The sequence below is a fragment of the Triticum urartu genome, chromosome 1A (assembly GCF_056163025.1).
Source record: "Triticum urartu cultivar PI428250 chromosome 1A, HENAU_Tu73, whole genome shotgun sequence".
Taxonomy (NCBI): domain Eukaryota; kingdom Viridiplantae; phylum Streptophyta; class Magnoliopsida; order Poales; family Poaceae; genus Triticum; species Triticum urartu.
In genome coordinates this window covers 570,121,448-570,142,805 of record NC_141873.1, presented here as the reverse complement: position 1 = coordinate 570,142,805, position 21,358 = coordinate 570,121,448, and positions in this window count along the sequence as shown.

Here is a 21,358-nt window from a genome sequence, read left to right as displayed (position 1 = left end):
CAAAGGGCATAGACACATAGGAGAAGGCTCCAAAGGGAGTTATGAATGTCGTCTTCTCCTGGTCCTTAACTGCCATTTTGATCTGATGATAGCCAGAATATGCATCCAAAAAACTCAAACGCTCACAACCCGCCATAGCATCAATAATTTGATCAATACGGGGGAGGGCAAAGGGATCTGCTGGACAAGCCTTATTAAGATCTGTGTAATCCACACACATGCACCAGGTGCCGTTTTTCTTAAGGACCAGCACCGGATTGGCAAGCCACTCAGGGTGGAAAACTTCAATAATAAAGCCAGCTGCTAAGAGCCTGGCTACCTCTTCTCCAATCGCCTTATGTCTTTCTTCGTTAAACCGGCGAAGGAACTGTTTCACCGGTTTGTATTTAGGATCCACATTAAGGGTGTGCTCAGCGAGTTGCCTCGGTACACCTGGCATGTCAGAGGGCTTCCATGCAAAAATGTCCCGATTCTCACGGATGAACTCGATGAGCGCGCTTTCCTATTTCGGATCCAAGTTGGCACTGATGCCGAACTGCTTGGACGAATCGCCAGGCACGAAGTCAACAAGCTTAGTTTCAGCTGCCGATTTGAACTTCAGGGCCGGATCATGCTCCGTAGTTGGCTTCTTTAATGGAGTCATGTCCGCCGGATCAACATTGTCCTTATAATACTTCAGCTCTTCGGTGGCACAAACCGACTCTACATAAGCCGCATCTCCTTCCTCGCACTCCAAAGTGATTTTATGGCTTCCGTGAACTGTTATTGTCCCCTTGTGACCCGTCATCTTGAGCTGCAAATACACATAACAGGGTCGTGCCATAAACTTGGCGTAGGCCGGTCGCCCAAACAGGGCGTGATACGGACTTTGGATTTTCACCACTTCAAACGTTAATGTTTCTGACCTGGAATCATGATCATCTCCAAAGGCCACTTCTAGAGCTATCTTACCAACAGGATATGCTGACTTGCCAGGTACCACACCGTGGAACACCGTATTGGACGGTTTGAGATTTTTATCTGTTAGTCCCATACGACGAAAGGTCTCATAGTACAAGATATTAATGCTGCTCCCTCCATCCATGAGCACCTTGGTGAACTTGTAACCTCCCACCTGAGGCACCACCACCAGAGCCAACTGACCCGGATTATCAACCTGGGGAGGGTGATCCTCTCTGCTCCATATGAGTGGCTGTTCAGACCAGCGTAGATAACGGGGCACGGCCGGTTCAACAGAGTTGACTGCCCGCCTCTGAACCTTCCGGTCTCGCTTGTCCAAGCTAGTGGTGAAAACATGGTACTGCCCACTATTCAACTGCTTTGGGTTGCTCTGGTAACCCGACTGTTCCTGCTGCTGGTTGTAACCACCCTGGTTGTTCTGATTATTTTGATTGTTATGTCCGCCCGGATTACCATTAAATCCTGAACCAGAATTTCCTCCACTGTATCCCAGCCCGGATCCTGAACCACCGTCGGAGCCGTGATCATACCAGAAAGCATTAGAATTCTTGAACTCCTGCATAATGAAGCAATCCTTCCAAAGGTGGTTTGCTGGCACTTCCTTCGTCCCATGCTTTGGACAGGGCTGGTTCAATAGATAATTTAAGCGGTCCGGGTTAGGGTTAGGCGCTCCACCGCGATTCGGCGGTTTACCCTTGCGTCGCTGAACCTTGTCCTGCGTGTTGGTATTAGCCACGAAATCCATGTTGTCATCCGCTTTACACTTGCCTCCGCTACCGTTACCTGCCGGATGGTGCTGCTGACCTTTGGGGTTGCTGTTCTTCTTTCCCTTCCCTGTCTTGTCATCATCAGACTCGGGATCCTTAGTACTATCAGAATCAGCATACTTTACCAAGGCAGCCATGAGGGTCCCCATGTCAATGCAATGGCGCTTCATCTGTCCCAACTTCAACTTTAGGGGCCCAAACCGGCAGTTGCCTTCTAGGGTTATAACCGCGGTGTCAACGTTGATGCGGTCTGATGAATGCAGAACCTGCGATACCCGGCGCACCCAATGAGTCGTCGATTCTCCTTCCTCCTGGACACAAGCAGCTAAGTCCACTATCGACATAGGCTGCTTACATGTATCCTTGAAGTTACTGATAAACCGGGCTCGTAATTGGGCCCATGAACTGATAGAATTGGCCGGTAAGCTTTTTAACCAAGTGCGGGCCGTTCCTTCAAGCATCATGGTGAAGTACTTCGCACATGCCGCATCATCCACATCAAGCATCTCCATGGCCATCCCATAGCCCTCCACCCATGTCTCTGGGGGTTGGTCCGTCGTGTAATTTGGTACCTTGCGCGGGCCCTTGAAATCCTTGGGCAGGCGCACATTGCGTAAAGCGGGGACAAGGCAAGGCACCCCCAAAGAACTAGAAGTAACACCAGGTTCGACCGAGATAGTTGGACGAACCGGCGTAAGCTGCCGAGCCTAATACTGTGCGGCTAACTCGGCCTCCCTGCGCGCTCAGGCCCAGTCCACCACTTCCTGAGCGTTATCAGCAACACCCGCCGGGTTGTTGCCGCGGGGTGCTCCCCGTCGTTCATTACTTGACACGACCAGTTCATCCATACGCCTGCTATAGCTCCGGCTTGGACGAGGGGTCGAGTGGATCCGGTCGCGGCTGTACGAGTATGCTTCCTGTTGGACCAAAGCTGTCCTAAGAAGCTCCTTGACCCGTCGCGTCTCTACCGCTTGCGGCGAGTCACCTTCAATTGGAATGGCCTCCAGTCGTGCAGCAGCGGCAACGAGATTGTCCATCGGGTTGGAGTAGTGAACTGGAGGTGTTGAAACAGCCTGAGGTATAACAGTGTTTTGACGAGGCAGATCCATCAGACAGGGCTGAACCGGCGCGCCGGTCCCAGGAGCTTCCGCCCGATTTACCTCCAGGGGATCACTGGTTCCTGCTCCTGGGGTGTTGAAAAGGTCTCTGGCCTCGAAAACCGAAGGCAAACGGGACCGGTACTTCCTCTTCATGACTTCATGCAACGCGTTCTGGTCCAACATGAGCCTGTAGGCTTGTGCGTCTAAAGCGGCCCGCTTTGCGGTCATCCTGGCATTCTCAGCTGCCAGGTCCGCCTTGGCCTGGGTGATCTGTTCCTTCACCTTTGCAATCTCCGCGTTGTGGACGTCCTGATCCGCCGGGTTAGCTTCTGCCATAAGCACAGCCAATGCATCAAATAAATCTGATAGAACTTGAGCCAGCGGGCGTACAGAGCTTCCTGCCCCGGCAGCCGTCGCCGCTACTGAACCGGAGGTTATTGGCGCAGCGGTCGAAGAATGAAGCGCTGCTTGTGTGTCAGCCATGAATATTCCAACTCAGTTGGGTAGATCAGCGGGGTCTGAAATACTGTCGCCATCGGAACAGCCCCCAATCTGGCCATCTTGTAGCTGATATAGAGATTCGGTTTCTCCGGTTGATGACTCGTCGCCGGAATAAACGACGGTCTCGCCGTGAGATTCCGATCCATCCTCGTAACTTCCTCCATGGATGACTCCCACGAAGGCATGCTTCACGACCGAGTTAACCCAGGCGGACCGCGCACGCTGAGCCGTTTCGACGAGGTCGGTGCAGATGTCCGGCTCAGGGCCCGGTTCACCGATCTTGCCGATGAAAACATGTATGCCACCAAAGGGGACCCGGTACCCGTACTCAACTGAGCCGGCCTCGGGGACCCAGCCTGCATCATCGATGTAGAGCTTGCCGCGACGACTCTTAGTCATCCGGCCCACAGCGTAGCCCTCGAGTCCTTCAAAGCGGCCCTCCAAGAACTTGAAACCATCGTGCGATAGCCCCACGATGGGCGCCAACTCTCGTGGTTTTGTCACGACAGATGTCCTCGTGAAAGGACTTAGTCGTGGAGCCATCGCAACGGGTTAGCTTGAAGGGGTTAAAGCGGACACAGGGACGCAAGAGAGTTTATACTAGTTCGGCCCCTTCGATGAAGGTAAAAGCCTACGTCTAGTTGTGATGGAATTGATGGGGTTTCGATGACTAGGGAGCAAACAAGCTTCGCCTAAGTCTCAAGTTGTTGTCTGTCGTCCTGAACCGCCGCCGGGTCGTCCCCTTATATAGACGGGTGACGCCCGTCGGTTCACAGAGTCCCAATACCGGCTCATAGATGTGTCCGGTTTGGTCTCTACTTATTCCTAACTTACAATACAAGTTACATACCAACGCCGGTTTACGGCCACAGGCCTTGAACCGACTATGGGCCTCGAGCCCTCATCTGCCTTCTTGGGCTTTAACATAGTTAACTACTGACGAAGTTAACCTGGCGCAGATAGGCCGGTTTATGCCCAGTAGTGATATCCCCAACACCAGGGGCTTTAGTACCCCTCAATATGGTGTGAGAAGTCTGAACACTTTAACAAGTGCGGCACCCCGAACTTATAGCATTATATGCATCGGCTCCGAATCATGTCTTGGGTCAATAGTTGGGTTTGCCCGGCTCCTATGTTTTGGTGCCTTACGTTCTGCTATATCGGCTAAGGTAGCACTAGGAGAACTACTGCGATTGTGCCCCAGTTGAGCTGGGTCGAGCACCTCAGTAGAGAAAGCTAAAACTGACTGTCATGATGAAGCGAGAGCTGGTCGCTGTTCGAGAGGTTTTTCGAGTCCCTAAAGACTTATGCCGCTTAGAGCAAGGAGTCGGCTCTGTCCGGCCAAGGCGTGGATAGCGCTCCGAAATCGGTCTTCCGAATACCAGGGGCTTCGCCGAAATTTAAAATTATAGAATTCTATGGCTAAGTGAGAGTGTTCACGCATTATAGTCCTATTGCCTTGTTCGTTGGGCTGAGCGCCTCCCTCGAAGGAACCAAACATGGGAAAAAGAGCGCTCAGGTTTATCCCCGAACACCCCAGCACTAGCGGCACGGGGGCAGAAGCCGACGACTCGCCATCTCTCAGAATTGATAAACATCCACACAGAAGGTAATATTTTAAATTCCTACAGCATTGCTTAGCGCACATGAACAAGTTTTCAGCGCACAGGACAAAACGAGCGAGTTTTACTCAAAAATTACATCCCTGGAACATTCATCCGCCATAAGGCAGGCACCCTTCAAAACATCCTTATAATAATTCTCGGGCTTGCGATGCTCCTTCTCCGGCGGTGGCCCGTCCTTCACAAGCTTCTCAGCATCCAGCTTGCCCCAGTGCACCTTAGCACGGTGTAGGATCGAAAGTATGTCTAGAGGGGGGTGATTAGACTACTTGACCAAATAAAAACTTAACCTTTTCCCAATTTTAGTTCTTGGCAGATTTTAGCTATTTTAGGACAAGTCAAGCAATCATCACACAATTCAAGCAAGCATGCAAAGAGTATATTGGCAGCGGAAAGTAAAGCATGCAACTTGCAAGAATGTAAAGGGAAGGGTTTGGAGAATTCAAACGCAATTGGAGACACGGATGTTTTTCCCGTGGTTCAGATAGGTGGTGCTATCCTACATCCACGTTGATGGAGACTTCAACCCACGAAGGGTAACGGTTGCACGAGTCCACGGAGGGCTCCACCCACGAAGGGTCCACGAAGAAGCAACCTTGTCTATCCCACCATGGCCATCGCCCACGAAGGACTTGCCTCACTAGCGGTAGATCTTCACGAAGTAGGCGATCTCCTTGCCCTTACAAACTCCTTGGTTCAACTCCACAATCTTGTCGGAGGCTCCCAAGTGACACCTAGCCAATCTAGGAGACACCACTCTCCAAGAAGTAACAAATGGTGTGTTGATGATGAACTCCTTGCTCTTGTGCTTCAAATGATAGTCTCCCCAACACTCAACTCTCTCTCACATGATTTGGATATGGTGGAAAGAAGATTTGAGTGGAAAGCAACTTGGGGAAAGCTAGAGATCAAGATTCATATGGTAGGAATGGAATATCTTGGCCTCAACACATGAGTAGGTGGTTCTCTCTCAGAACATAAGAGTTGGAAGTGTAGATGGGTTCTGATGGCTCTCTCATTGAATGAGGAGGAGGTGGAGGGGTATATATAGCCTCCACACAAAATCCAACCGTTACACACAATTTACCAATCTCGGTGGGACCGAATCACAAACTCGGTCAGACCGAAATAGTAAACCTAGTGACCGTTAGAGATTTTCGATGGGACCGACAGCAACTCGGTAGGACCGATTTTGTTAGGGTTAGCGCATAACGTAATCTCGGTGAGACTGATTACACAAACTCGGTGAGACCGATTTTGGTAATTAGCTAACCAGAGAGTTGGTCAGGCAAACTCGGTGGGATCAATTTGCTCTTCGGTGAGACCGAAAAGTTACAAAAAGGAAACACTGAATTTACATTGCAATCTCGGTGGGACCAATCCGCTCTTTCGGTGAGACCGAAAAGTTACGAAAAGGAAACAGAGAGTTTGCAATCCCATCTCGGTGAGACCGAGATCCCTATCGGTAGAACCGATTTGCTAGGGTTTGGCAATGGCTATGACAAGTGAAACTCGGTGGCGCCGGATTGAAAGAATCGGTAAGGCCGAGTTTGGCTTTGGGTTTAGGTCAAATGTGGATATGGGAAAGTAGCTGAGGGTTTTAGAGCATATCACTAAGCACATGAAGCAAGAGGCTCATTAAGCAACACCTCATCCCTCCTTGATAGTATTGGCTTTTCCTAAAGACTCAATGTGATCTTGGATCACTAAAATATAAAATGAAGAGTCTTGAGCTTTTGAGCTTGAGCCAATCCTTTGTCCTTAGCATTTTGAGGGTTCCACTTTCACCATCCATGCCATGCCAATCATTGAGCTTTCCTGAAATAATCATCTTGGAATAGCATTAGCTCAATGAGCTATATGTTGTTATGAATTACCAAAACCACCTAGGGATAGTTGCACTTTCAATCTCCCCCTTTTTGGTAATTGATGACAACATATAGATCAAAGCTTCGACAAATGATAATAAGCATGAAATATATCGTAGCTTTGAGAAGTATGTGATAAGTAAGAGCTCCCCCTAAATTTGTGCATATTTAAAATTTGCTTTGGACTGCAAATGCAAAAGAGTTAGAGTCATGGGTTACTCTTCCATGTCACATACATCTTGGTGGAGCGCTTAAAATGATAAGAATGAAATACATGCACTCATCACCAAGAAAAGTGAATGATCACATAAGATAGATAAGATAATAGCATTCACCAAGCATTAAGTGTAGCTTATGATCAAACACATGATCATCAATGTCTCATAGATAACGGCATAGTATCTCAAGCACTCAAAATCAAACAAAGTTTGAAAAACCACCAAATAAAGCAAGAGAGAAAAAACAACACACTCTCTCTCGAAGCCTATGATCTATACATTTTTCTCCCCCTTTGGCAACAAGTTACCAAAAAGTTCCTAGAAAATGCATAGTGCTAGATCGACTCTCAGGCTTGGTCTTCTGGTGGTGGTGGAGTCTGGATCACTCCAAGGATGAAGCCTTCTGTAGACGTGGTTGGAGTTGAGGCTGAAGTAGATGCTGGAGCTGGTGGAACTGAAGCTGTAGCTGGTGCAGAAGTGGTGGCTCTGGTGTCAGCAACTGGCACTGCATATGATCTCTGAGCTCTTGGCACTCTGGCAAATGCATCAGTTGTAGTCTTGCCCTTCCTCTCTTGCATATCATCCTGTAATTGTTCCACTGCAGACTGAATCTCTGTTACTTTGACATCCAAGTCATAGAACTTTTGTTCCATGATCCTCTCTAAGCTCTGCTGATTCTGAGTGAGGGTGGCTAGTCCTTTCTCAATCCTCAGTGTGGATGCAATCAAGTAACTAAGTTGCTCCTGCTTGGTTTTCAGGAAATACTCAGATGCCTCCTCTTGAGTTGGCATCTTGGCAGCTTTCTTCTTCCTTGCCTTCTCCTTTTGTGCTTGTGCTTGAGCTGATGATGGTTCATTCTCATTCATCACAACTTGGTTGTCCTCAAAGTCTGGATGAATAGGCAAGTGTTCCTTGTCCAACAAGTATGTGCCTGTGCCCATTTTTGAGTTGATTAGCTCCTGAATCTGAGGGGCATAACCACAGCTCCTCTTCTGATCTGTTGTAGTCCTCTTGATAGTTTCTACTATGAGGCTCATTACCTTGAATTTCTGAGGCACATCAAATATATGTAGTAGGTTAATGGCGTGACCTCTGATCATTCTGTGATCTCCAGACTTGGGCAAGAGTGTGTGCCTAAGGATCCAGTTGATCGTAGGCAGTCCTGACAACAAGTGTTTTACAGACCCAAGCTTGTGAGTGTCAAGATCATCTACTGGAATCTTCTTGTACATATTTGCCATTGAGTTATGATCCATCTTTTTCTTGGCATAGACATCCAAGTCATCCTCATGCTCCTCTGGGGCATTGATGAGCTGTGCCCACTCAGCAACAGTAGATTGGTACCTCGTACCTTCAGACATCCATGTGATCCTTCCATCTGGGTAGAAGTGTGATGTGGAGTAGAATTGCATAATGAGTTCCTCGTTCCACTTTGTGAGCTTCTGCCCAACAAAGTCTGCAACTCCACAAGCACCAAAACTGTCAATCACACCAGGATAGTGTTCCTCATTGTCCTTGATGTACTCCCAATCAACCCATCTCATGTCACAAACTATGGGCTTCTTATCAAGCAGCACTGTCTCATAGAAATCTTGCTGTTCCTTGATGTGAAACCTGTAATCAACAGCAGTTCTTCTCCTTGAAGCATACGGGTCTGCTTCTCTCCACTTCCTCAGCCCTGAGTCTCTTCTGAGCTTCATGTCCTCAGCCACAGGATGAGCATCATTGTGGTCTGGGATCTTGGGCTTGAGCTTTCTCAGAACATGCTCTTCATCATCTTCTTCAGCAGCTTCAGGCACAGGGGCCTTGTTCTTTTCAGTTGCAGGTATGCTCCTTGTATTCCTCTTGGGTGCTGACTTGGGCTTGGAGGTAGCTTTGGGTGCTTCTTTGGGCTTAGACGTGGCAGCCCCTGATCTTATAGCATCACCCATAAGCTTAGGTGCCTTAGGTGCTGGTGCAGCAACCTCTTCTTCTTCCTCTTCTTCCATGATGGAAGCCTTTCCAAGCACTCTGGCTACGGTCTTCTTGACCCTTTCCTTCCTTTTCTTTCCTTCAGCAGCAACTGGCTCTATGGGTGCAGGCTTTTCAGGAATCTGAGTTGAAGCTCTGGCCTTTGGCATAGGCTGCCTACCTGCTGGTCTTTTGATTTTCAAGCCTGGCTTTGTGCTTTGAGCTGAGCCATACTCCTTCTTGAGCACAACTCTCTTTGATGTGGCTTCCTCTTCCTCTGCCACATAATCTTCGTCCTCAGAATCTGAAGTCCTCTTCTTCCTTTGTCTGGTGGCAGCTTTTGGTAAATTTCTTGGGGTGCTCCTGCTGCCTTCATCTGAAGAACTGGAGGGACTAGTGCCCTCACTCATGTGCACCTGCTCTTCTGACCTGTTCTGGCTGTCACTCTGATCAGACATGATGTAAAAGCTGACTGCTGACCCTGTGAAGAGTTTATAGATGAGGTAGAGTGGATGAGCATCACAAAATGCAGAGATTTTTGCAAAAGAATGATTCAAAAACTTAGTTTTAGTTTCCCACTGAAATCATCTCGGATCTACCGATTTTTAAACTCGGTGATACCGAAGCAGTTTTTGGAACCTAAACTAGTGAACTCGGTCAGACTGAGTCATAGTTCGGTGGCACCGAGACTGCTAGGGTTTCACAAAGTTCCAAAATCGGTCACACCGATTAGTAATTCTCGGTCAGACCGAGTTTCACTTGTGCAATGGCATAAGCCAAATCGGTGGGACCAAGTTTTTCAACTCGGTGGGTCCGAGATGGTTTCGGCAGAAACCTAACCCTAAAATTTTTGAATCAAAACTAATCTACGAACGCATTGACTGGATAGGAGTGTTTCAATCATGGCAGGAATCATTAAGAACACAATGTGCTAGGAATCGGACGGGGAATAGCAATGTGATCGAGTCCATACCCTAGTTCGATGGAGACTCGCTACGGTGGCAACGGCGGGGTTGAATTCCGTTGACGGCGATGGAGACCAGCGACTGGAGGCGGCTGGCGGCGAGGAGACGATCCGGAGACCACGATGGCAGAGCAAGCTATCGCGCGGGCGAAGGGGTTCGGAGAAATTTCCAAATTTTTGCCCGTGACTATATATAGCCCGACCCAGTCGGTGTGACCGAGTGGAACAACTCGGTGGCACCGAGATGCAAAACTGTATACAGTTATTGCAACTCGGTGTGACCGAATGGTTCAAATTGGTTGCACCGAGATCGAAAATTCAGATCAACTTAATGATCTCGGTAGGACCGAAAGTAGGATATCGGCCAGACCGAGAATCACAAAGAGGTTTTGGAAGTTTAAGTCTATGACGAATCGGGGACTCCGAGTGCTCCTCACACAGAGTGGTTCGAATCTGACTTGATCAAATTTTGTGATGTAGCATGAATAGAGTTTGAGACGACAAAAGCATAGATAGCTAGAGGAGGTTCTTAGGCATTCTTGTCCATCCACTTGGCAAAAGGAGATAAAACCAAACAATCAAAACAACAAGTGGATGTCCTCGAATGAGTTAAATATGCAACCAACATGCTCACACAATAAAATGGCAATGGAAATATGTGACAAAGCATGCACAACTAATTCTAGCATCTATCAAGCAATTGGCGATGACTAGGTCATCTATATATGAGTATATTGACTTAGGAGTCAAGTGAGAACACTTGATCATAGGTCATACTCATCGTTTAAGCTCAAGTGGGGTTACCACTTTTACATAAAGCATTGTTGTGTCCACATCTTTAGAGTTGCTTTAGCTCAAGTCTTAGAGTAAAGCTCCCCCTAGATGTGATATCCCCCCTAAGAGGGATGAACTAACCTTGGGTTTTGTCGATGATGACTTCATGTAGATGTTGAAGATGTGGATGCTCAATGTTATTGTAGATCACTTGGAGCTATCCATTTGAGTGAATTGCACTTTCAATACCTACATGGGTTAGTCCCACAAGGAACAAACAAGGATATCCATAGACATAGAGTGATGCACACACAAGATGATGTCCATGAAAACTTTAGGTTACCTTGTCCCTTGTCTTACCAACAAGAGGGTTTGTGACTCCTTGAACTAGTGCAAGATGTGGAAGTTGATTGCACTTGTTCTTGCCAAAATGATAAGAGTGAAGTATGTTGGCAGAGTCACCCTCAAGAACTCTCTAGTTCTTCTTCTTTTGGATCCACACCATCTTGATGGGAATCCTTGGAGTTGTAGTCGTACTTGATGAAGTGGAACTTGAAGTGTTCTTGGGAATCCACTTGACTAAGGTTTTAGGAGCTTCTTCAAATGCATCAATTTCCTCTTGAAGCTTGTCCTTGCCTTTTTGCTTGTAGTCTTGTGGTGGAAGATCATCTTGAGCTTGTGTTCCCTTGAAGGAAGTGTCATACTTCTCTTGTTGAGGAACAAACTTTGTCTTGGGGTATTGATCTTCTTCCCACTCAACTCCATTGGCATTGAACTTTCGTTCAAAACCAACACCTTGATTCTTCCGGTGCATTCCTTGCTTGCGCACAATTTCCTCGAATTGCTTACTCCCGGCAAGGCTTTTGTACACTCCTTTCTCTATAATTCCCTTCAATAAGCTATTTTCTTGCTCAAGTGTAACTTGGCTAAGAGAATCATTAGTGGAATCAAGAGAACTACTAGAAGCAACAATATTGGATTTAGCATGATCATTGTTACTACTAGAGGAAGAATCTTTCTTGTTCTTGTTACTAGACTTGACTTGAGGCATGTAAGTGGATAAGAGTAAACGCTTGGCAATGTAAGAAGAACTTTTCTTGCGGAGATCATCATTGATTGCCTTTAAAAACTCATGCTCTTGCTCAAGATTGAGCTTTTCAAAGCGTAACTTCTCATGAGCTCTTAAAAGTTCTTGATGATCTTCGAAGATAGTTTCATGAGCTAACTTAAGAGTGTTTAGTTCTTTAGTTAGAGCCTCAATCTTCTCCTTATCATTGTCATCTGTTTTATCTTGATTAGCATGATTAATTGACGTTTCATCATAGTATTCATCACTAGAGTTGTCAACAAGTAAATCATCATCACCTAACAAGTCATCTTCATCACTATTAAAATCAACATACTCGGGGTGTGTTACCTTAGGACCTTTGGTCATGAAGCATCTTCCAATTCCTTCATTTGATGAGTCAAATATGTCGTAGGAGTTGGTTGACACAAGTGCTAGACCGGCAACACCTTCATCTTGAGTATATTCGGAATCGGAGTGATAACTTCTCTCGGAGTGGTCGCCGGAGTCGGAGCCGGATACCCATTCACCAACATGAGCTTGATGTCTTCGTTTTGTGTAGCTCCTTGATGATTTTTCCTTCCTTTCCGAATCCTTGCTTCTCCGTGAGTATCTTCGTTCATAACGATCATTTCTACTCCTTCTCTCTCTTGGTGGTGATTCTTCTCTTTTGCTTCTTCTTTTTGGAGAGTCTTCTCTTCTCTTGTAGGGAGCCGTACACTCATTGGAATAGTGTCCGGGTCTTCCACAATTGTAGCAGTTTCGCTCTCGACTAGAAGATCTTTTGTCATTGTAGGACCTTGACTTGGAGCTTCTATCTTTGCTTCTACTCTTGTAGAACTTGTTGAAGTTTTTCACCATTAAGCTCAATTCTTCATTGAAGTTTTGTTTCTCACTTGATGATGTAGGGGCTTCACATGAGGCTTTGTAGGCACCACTTGATTTGTTGTGAAGTTCCTCTTTATCCTTAAGTGACATCTCATGAGCAACAATTCTTCCAATTACCTCCGTTGGCTTGAGATCTTTGTAATTGGGCATCATTTGGATCAATGTGCACACGGTATCATATTTTCCATCCAAGGCTCTTAGAATCTTCTTGATGATGAATCTATCGGTCATCTCTTCACTTCCTAAGCCGGCAATCTCATTTGTGATGAGAGCAAGCCTAGAGTACATTTCAGCGACACCTTCACCATCCTTCATTTTGAACTTGTCAAGTTGATTTTGAAGCACATCCAATTTGGATTCCTTGACGGAGTCGGTACCTTCGTGCATATCAATCAAAGTGTCCCAAATTTCCGTTGCATTCTCAAGACGGCTGATTTTGTTGAATTCTTCGGGGCACAATCCGTTGAAGAGAATATCACAAGCTTGAGCATTGTATTGCAACATCTTCAGCTCATCCGCAGTAGCTTCACGGTTTGATTCTCTCCCATCAAAGAAGTCACCTTGCAAACCAACACACACAATAGCCCAAACAGCGGGGTTATGTCCAAGAATATGCATTTTCATTTTATGCTTCCAACTAGCAAAATTAGTACCATCAAAGTAAGGACCTCTACGGTGATAATTTCCCTCGCTAGACGCCATACTCTCCTAGGTTGTGAAACCAAGGCTATGACCACCAAAAGCTATGGAAATCAAAGCAAATGGAGACCAAAGCTCTGATACCACTTTTAGGATCGAAAGTATGTCTAGAGGGGGGTGATTAGACTACTTGACCAAATAAAAACTTAACCTTTTCCCAATTTTAGTTCTTGGCAGATTTTAGCTATTTTAGGACAAGTCAAGCAATCATCACACAATTCAAGCAAGCATGCAAAGAGTATATTGGCAGCGGAAAGTAAAGCATGCAACTTGCAAGAATGTAAAGGGAAGGGTTTGGAGAATTCAAACGCAATTGGAGACACGGATGTTTTTCCCGTGGTTCAGATAGGTGGTGCTATCCTACATCCACGTTGATGGAGACTTCAACCCATGAAGGGTAACGGTTGCGCGAGTCCACGGAGGGCTCCACCCACGAAGGGTCCACGAAGAAGCAACCTTGTCTATCCCACCATGGCCATCGCCCACAAAGGACTTGCCTCACTAGCGGTAGATCTTCACGAAGTAGGCGATCTCCTTGCCCTTACAAACTCCTTGGTTCAACTCCACAATCTTGTCGGAGGCTCCCAAGTGACACCTAGCCAATCTAGGAGACACCACTCTCCAAGAAGTAACAAATGGTGTGTTGATGATGAACTCCTTGCTCTTGTGCTTCAAATGATAGTCTCCCCAACACTCAACTCTCTCTCACAGGACTTGGATATGGTGGAAAGAAGATTTGAGTGGAAAGCAACTTGGGGAAAGCTAGGGATCAAGATCCATATGGTAGGAATGGAATATCTTGGCCTCAACACATGAGTAGGTGGTTCTCTCTCAGAACATAAGAGTTGGAAGTGTAGATGGGTTCTGATGGCTCTCTCATTGAATGAAGAGGAGGTGGAGGGATATATATAGCCTCCACACAAAATCCAACCGTTACACACAATTTACCAATCTCGGTGGGACCGAATCACAAACTCGGTCAGACCGAAATAGTAAACCTAGTGACCGTTAGAGATTTTCGGTGGGACCGACATGCAACTCGGTAGGACCGATTTTGTTAGGGTTAGGGCATAACATAATCTTGGTGAGACTGATTACACAAACTCGGTGAGACTGATTTTGGTAATTAGCTAACCAGAGAGTTGGTCAGGCAAACTCGGTGGGAACGATTTGCTCTTTCGGTGAGACCGAAAAGTTACAAAAAGGAAACACTGAATTTACGTTGCAATCTCGGTGGGACCGATTCGCTCTTTCGGTGAGACCGAAAAGTTACGAAAAGGAAACAGAGAGTTTGCAATCCCATCTCGGTGAGACCGAGATCCCTATCGGTAGAACCGATTTGCTAGGGTTTGGCAATGGCTATGACAAGTGAAACTCGGTGGCGCCGGATTGAAAGAATCGGTAAGGCCGAGTTTGGCTTTGGGTTTAGGTCAAATGTGGATATGGGAAAGTAGCTGAGGGTTTTGGAGCATATCACTAAGCACATGAAGCAAGAGGCTCATTAAGCAACACCTCATCCCTCCTTGATAGTATTGGCTTTTCCTAAAGACTCAATGTGATCTTGGATCACTAAAATATAAAATGAAGAGTCTTGAGCTTTTGAGCTTGAGCCAATCCTTTGTCCTTAGCATTTTGAGGGTTCCACTTTCACCATCCATGCCATGCCAATCATTGAGCTTTCCTGAAATAATCATCTTGGAATAGCATTAGCTCAATGAGCTATATGTTGTTATGAATTACCAAAACCACCTAGGTATAGTTGCACTTTCACACGGGCAAGGGCCCTACGGGCGCCTTCAATGGAGACGGAGCGCTTGATGACTTCGAGCCTTGGACAGGCCCCCATCAGCCGCCGCACCAGCCCGAAATAGCTCCCAGGCAGAGCCTCTCCAGGCCACAGCCAAACTATGAGGCCCTTCATGGCCTGTTCGGCCGCCTTGTGAAGCTCGACCAGTTGCTTCAGCTGGTCGCTCAGGGGCACGGGGTGTCTGGCCTCAGCATACTGAGACCAGAACACCTTCTCTATCGAGTTGCCTTCCTCGGCTCGATAGAATGCGGCGGCATCGGACACGCTACAGGGAAGATTTGCGAATGCTCCTGGAGAGCTCCGGATTCGGGTAAGTAACAAGTAACTTACGTTTACGTTTTTGCTTTGCATAAAGAATGCCTTACCCGCCGCTATCTTTTTCACCTCATCCAACTCCTGGAGGGTCTTCTGGGATTCGGCCTTGGCAGACTTGGCATTTTCAATAGCCATCGCGAGCTCGGACGCTCGCGTCTTTGAGTCGAGCTCCAAACTCTCATGTTTTTCCATGAGAGCCTGGAGCTCCTGCCGCACCTTGCCAACCTCGGCCTCATACTTCTCCCGCCCGGTGCGCTCCGTGGCCGCCCTCTTCTTGACCTCAGCAGCGCTTGCTTAAGGGTCGCCACCTCAGACGTGGCCCCTACAATAGCCAAGATAATCCTGTCATTTTTTGCAATTGCACCTTTTTTTATATATATTTAAACAAGGTATTTCTTACCTTCCTTGTCCTCGAGCTGCTTCTTGGCACGCCCGAGCTCTTGCTCGGACTGCTCGAGGTTCTGCTTTAGCGTGTCCACTTCCGCAGTCAGTGCGGTGGATGCCAGCAGAGAAGCCTGCATACGCATATTGACTCCTTTTTATTAGACTCCTGTGAATTTTATTTGATCCTCTATTCGGCTATTCTTCCCGAACGCCAAACAGAGCATTAGGGGCTACTGTCTATGCGGTAATATTATTTACACATTCTTTACTTACCTCAAAGCCTGTTAAAAGGCTAGTACAAGCTTCAGTCAGTCCGCTCTTGGCGGACTGAACCTTCTGGACCACTGCACTCATAATGGTGCGGTGCTCCTCGTCGATGGAGGCGCCTTTGAGTGCCTCCAACAGACTGTCCGGCGCCTCCGGTTGGACGGGGGTCACCGGCACGGAGGGCTTGCTCCTCTTGGAAGGAGGTTGCTCGCCGGACTCTGGAACCTTTGAAGGTTCCGGAGCGGTGTCCGGCCTAGAGCCGGACTTGGAGCCCTGGGGGGTTTTATCCCCATTTACTCCTGGAGTCCGGGAGGTCGCCTTGCGGCGCCTCCAGGACCACCTCCTCCCAGCTTGGAACCTATTGGGACAACACTTCGGCGTCGTCCGTAGGGCGGGGGGAGGAAGCCGTCGGAAGCGAATTCACATCCGACGAGTCCAGTGAACCGCTCGACGACGCGTCGAGCCGGTCTTTGGGTGGGCTGCATAAACATTTTCGACATAAGGGAAAGTTGTGCAATAAAGGAATACTATGAATTACTCTGGAATCCGGATACTTACGATTTCGCCAGGGGCTTGGCCCTGAGTGGCCACTCCTCTCCGCCGTTGGTGGAGTAGTCCGGAGGAAGGGTTTTCCCCTTCTTGGACCCTTCGGCCTCCTCAGTGAGGGCGGCCTTCCTTTTCTTCTCTCCCCCCGCTAGAGGGGGAGAGGTCTCTTCTTCCTCCTCCTCGTCTTCATGGGAGGACTGCACCTTGGAGTCGTCGGATGATGAACCCGACACCTCCTGGCGTCGGGCACTTTTTCGAGTCCCCGTGGCCCTCTTCGTGGCCTTCTTCTCCGGTACCACATAGGGTGCCGGAACCAGCAGCTTCGCCAAGCGAGCGTCCGCTGGGCCTTCGGGCAAAGGAGTCGGACAGTTGATCTATCCAGATGTCTCCTGCCAATCCTGTCAAAGGTAAGGGAGCTTAGATCCCGCATGGAGTCAAATTATGAAAAACTGATACCCTGTAAAAGGTAAAAACAGCTTACCGCATGAGCGTGACGCTGCGTACTGAATCCGCGATCCTCGGTAGCGGATGCGGGGGCCTCGGCGCCCTTGAAAAGCACCTTCCAGGCATCTTCGCACGTCATGTCGAAGAACCTGCTCAGAGTTCGGTGCCGCGCCGGGTCGAACTCCCATAGGTTGAAAGCCCGTTGTTGACACGGGAGGATCCGGCGGATGAGCATAACCTGGACTACGTTGACAAGTTTGAGCTTCTTGTCCACCAGGGTTTGGACGCACGTTTGGAGTCCGGTCAGCTCTCCTTTTTTACCCCATGACAGGCCCGTCTCCTTCCAGGAGGTAAGCCGCGTAGGGGGTCCGGATCGGAACTCGGGGGCTGCGACCCATTCAGGGTCGCGCGGCTCGGTGATGTAAAACCACCCCGATTGCCACCCCTTCAGGGTCTCCACAAAGGAGCCCTCGAGCCATAAGACGTTGGGCATCTTGGCCACCATGGCGCCTCCGCACTCCGCCTGGTTGTCGCGCACCAACCTTCAGCTTGACATTGAAAGTCTTGAGCCATAGGACGAAATGGGGGCGAATGCGGAGGAAAGCCTCGCACACGACGATAAACGCCGAGATGTTGAGGACAAAGTTCGGGGCCAGATCGTGGAAATCCAGGCCATAGTAGAACATGAGCCCCCGGACAAACGGGTGCAGAGGGAAGCCCAGTCCGCGGAGGAAATGGGGGAGGAACACCACCCTCTCATGGGGCCTAGGGGTGGGGATGAGCTGCCCCTCTTCAGGAAGCCGGTGCGCAATGTCGTTAGACAAGTATCTGGCCTTCCTTAGTCTTTTGATGTGTCCCTCCGTAACGGAGGAGACCATCCACTTGCCTCCCGCTCCGGACATGGCTGGAGAAGGTTGAGGTGGGGAGTGCGGACTTGGGCGCTAGAGCTCGAGTGTGCGAAAATGGATAGGCAAAGGAGGAAGAAGGCGTAGGTGAAAAGGTGGATCCTTATCACCTTATATGGGTGGACGCAACTACGTGTCCCCACCAGCCTGGTAAAACTCGCTTATCCCCAAGCGCCGTAATCAATGGCGCGGTTGGGTTACCCACGCCCGTATTGATGAGAATCCCGGAATAAGGGGACACGATCTCTGCTTCGACGAGACGTGCCAAGGAAACCGCCTCGCATGACGCGCTGAGGTGGGATAGTAAAACGATTCGAATAAAGGCTTGGCCGTGGTGCGTCATACTACAGAATACGTCAGCAGATTAGATTTGTGTAAATATTATTCTCTCTATGGCAATATGTGGAAACTTATTTTGCAGAGCCGGACACTATCTTTGTGTTCAAAATCTTCTATGAAGTACTTGGAGGAGGAACCCGCCTTGCAATGCCGAAGACAAACTGCGCGCCGGACTCGTCGTCATTGAAGCCTGGTTCAGGGGCTACTGTCCTGGATTAGGGGGTGTCCGGATGGCCGGACTATACCTTCAGCCGGACTCTTGGACTATGAAGATACAAGATTGAAGACTTCGTCCCGTGTCCGGAAGGGACTTTCCTTGGCTTGGAAGGCAAGCTTGGCGATACGGATATGCAGATCTCCTACCATTGTAACCGACTTTGTGTAACCCTAACCCTCTCCGGTGTCTATATAAACCAGAGGGTTTTAGTCCGTAGGACAACATACAGAACAAAAATCATACCATAGGCTAGCTTCTAGGGTTTAGCCTCTCCGATCTCGTGGTAGATCTACTCTTGTACTACCCATATCATCAATATTAATCAAGCAGGACGTAGGGATTTACCTCCATCAAGAGGGCCCGAACCTGGGTAAAACTTCGTGTCCCTTGCCTCCTATTACCATCCGGCCTAGACGCACAGTTCGGAACCCCCTACCCGAGATCCGTCGGTTTTGACACCGACAGTCTCTCTCAAGCAACCCCTCAACCAAATAACAAAGAGTCTCTTGTGTCCCCAACACACCCAATACAATGGTAAATTGTATAGGTGCACTAGTTCGGCAAAGAGATGGTGAAACAAGTGGTATATGGATAGTAGATAAAGGTATTTGTAATCTGAAATAATAAAAACAGAAAGGTAGCAAGTGATAAAAGTGAGCGTAAATGGTATTGCAATGCGTTGAAACAAGGCCTAGGGTTCATACTTTCGCTAGTGTAAGTTCCCTCAACAATACTAACATAATTGGATCACATAACTATCCCTCAACATGGAATAAAGAGTCACTCCAAAGTCACTAATAGCGGAGAACGAACGAAAAGATTATGGTAGGGTATGAAACCACCTCAAAGTTATTCTTTCCAATCAATCCTTTGGGCTATTCCTATAAGTGTCACAAACAGCCCTAGAGTTCGTACTAGAATAACACCTTAAGACACAAATCAACCAAAACCCTAATGTCACCTAGATACTCCAATGTCACCTCAAGTATCCGTGGGTATGATTATACGATATGCATCACACAATCTCAGATTCATCTATTCAACCAACACATATAACCTCAAAGAGTGCCCCAAAGTTTCTACCGGAGAATCACGACGAAAATGTGTGCCAACCCCTATGCATAGGTTCCCAAGGTCACGGAACCCGCAAGTTGATCACCAAAACATACATCAAGTGGATCATAGAATACCCCATTGTCACCACAGGTATCCCACGCAAGACATACATCAAGTGTTCTCAAATCTTTAAAGACTCAATCCGATAAGATAACTCCAAAGGGGAAACTCAATTCATTACAAGAGAGTAGAGGGGGGAAGAAACATCATAGGATCCAAATATAATAGAAAAGCTCGCGATACATCAAGATCGTATCATCTCAAGAACACGAGAGAGAGAGAGAGAGAGATCAAACACATAGCTACTGGTACATACCCTCAGCCCCGAGGGAGAACTACTCCCTCCTCGTCATGGAGAGCACCGGGATGATAAAGATGGCCACCGGAGAAGGATTGCCCGCTCCGGCAGGGTGCCGGAACGGGTCTAGATTGGCTTTCGGTGGCTACGGAGGCTTCTGGCGGCGGAACTCCCGATCTATTGTGCTCCCGGATGTTTTTATGGTATATGGAGATATATAGGCGGAAGAAGTACGTCAGGGGGGCCATGAAGGACTCACGAGAGTGGAGGGTGCGCCCCCTGCCTCGTGACCTCCTCGCAGATCCCCCGACTTGCACTCCAAGTCTTCTGGGCTTCTTTCCTTCCAAAAATGAGTTCCGTGAAGTTTCAGGTCAATTGGACTCCATTTGATTTTCCTTTTCTTCGAAACCCTAAAATAGGGTAAAAACAGAAACTGGCACTGGGCTCTGGGTTAATAGGTTAGTCCCAAAAATGATATAAAAGTGTATAATAAAGCCCATAAACATTCAAAACAGTAGATAATATAGCATGGAGCAATCAAAAAATTATAGATACGTTGGAGACGTATCAAAAAGTCCTAAGGTGGTGAACGGTCAAAGAATCAAACATTATATCTCAGGTAATCCTATAAATGTTGAAACTAATGTTATTGAAACCATAACCCCGGAAGAATACATAAGGGACACTTTCCAGAAAGTTTCAGACTCCGAAAAGGAATAGGTATGTGGTACGGTAAGTAAACCGACTCCAAAACAGTTCTAATAGCAATTTTTCTCCATTTTGGAATATTTCAAAAAAAGGAAAATAAGAACTAGTCTGGGAAGGACACGAGGCCTCCACGAGGGTGGAGGGAGCACCCCCTGCCTCGTGGGCACCTTGTGTGCTCTCCGGACTTCGTTCTCTTGCACGATACTTCTTTTAGTCGGTAAAAATTCATTATATAATCTCCCGAAGGTTTTGACCACCGTACCACGCAAATATCCTTTGTCTTTGTTTTGAGCTATTTTCTGTCAGGTTTGTCAAGGCCGGGCATCATGTCGTCACCCTCCTCCAACAATGAAGGCAACAATGCTTGGCTAATGAAGATGGAGCTGAAGAGAGAAGAACCCGGGGAGATCAACAAGGATGATATGATCAAGAAGGTCATGGAGGATCAAGCTCCGGCGGCAGAAGAAGAATACATCCTTCAACCTCATCACAACCTCTTTACCCCAACTGAGATTGAAGCTTTCAAGATGCTTGAGTTAGCTCGCATACAAAACAAGTATCTCACACGTGAAAATATTTTGTTGAAGGATTATCACCGCACTCAAGGGAATTATCCGCAAACTGGAGGAGCTCTT